The following is a 1,170-nucleotide window of genomic DNA, read 5'->3' as shown; positions in this document are numbered from 1 at the left end:
AGGGGAAAAAGGGGGGTATATAATTTTAAAAGAGGATTTCAAAATTTTTGGGAGAAATATTTAATTTGGAAAATTTGACCCAAATGATTTAGGTCAAAGGTTTTTAAATTTTCCCCCCAAAAAAATTTTAATCTCCAAAAATTTAAATTTTAACTATTATTTTAAAAAAAGAAAACCCCCCATATTCATTTAACCCCCTTTGGAAAAAACCCTAATACCCCATAAATTTTAAAAACTTTTAAAAACCCCAAACATATAAAATTTCGTTATAAAAAATTAATATCCCCTTAAAAAAAAAATAGGGATATCCCACATTAAATTTTGTTATCATTATTTTTTAAAATATTATTTTTTCCCTTCCAAAAAAAAACTATTTAAAAATATTAAAATTTTTTTAATTTAAAAACCCCCCCCAAAAGTTTTAAATAATTTAAACCCCAAATTTTAATTTTTCCCAAACTAATTATTTTTTTGAAAATAAAAACCCCAAAATACCCAAATCAAAAGGGGCAACCGCGGGTAAAGGCTAACCTTTTTCCCCGGTTCCCCACATTTTTTGGAGACTTGCCCATTACCCAGTCCTCAATTTTAAAAATGTTCAAGGCCACAGTTTTCCCCCCCCCCGTTGGGGGAAAGAAGGGGGAATCCCCCAAAAAAGCATTTTAGCCATATGGGAGTTGCATCCCAAAATCTTTACGGTTCCCCCACCCTAGGTTAAAAAGGTTAAAGGGCCATAAACCCCTTTTGGGCGGGGTTGCAAAAAACCCGGGGAAAACTCAGAGGGGTTCACTTTGGGTTAGAACGGATATACCCCGGAAAAAACCACTCTTTTTTCCCAATCCCTGGTGGTTCGGTCCTTTCAAAATTAAAAAATTTCCTTTGCCGGGTAATGAAAAGGGGTTGTAAATCCCCCCCCCTTTTCCCTTAAAAATCCACCCCCCCCACAGGTCAGGGGGTTCCGGGCCCCAAATGGCACGTTTCGGCCCAGAAAGGTTCCCCCCACCTTAATTCACAAAAACCCCTTTGCCTAAACCCCTTATGGAATCCCCCGCAATTTGGGGGGAATTTGCTGTGGGGGGTCCCACGGGGCATTTGAAAATTTTTCCCAAAACTAAGGGGGGCCCCGGAAACTGAAAATACCAAAGGGGGGAACCCCACCAACTAAAATTT

Source organism: Penaeus monodon, chromosome 24, assembly GCF_015228065.2.
Source record: "Penaeus monodon isolate SGIC_2016 chromosome 24, NSTDA_Pmon_1, whole genome shotgun sequence".
NCBI classification, from domain to species: Eukaryota; Metazoa; Arthropoda; class Malacostraca; order Decapoda; family Penaeidae; genus Penaeus; species Penaeus monodon.
The sequence above is the reverse complement of the archived record's forward strand: the minus strand, read 5'-3'. Positions refer to the sequence as shown.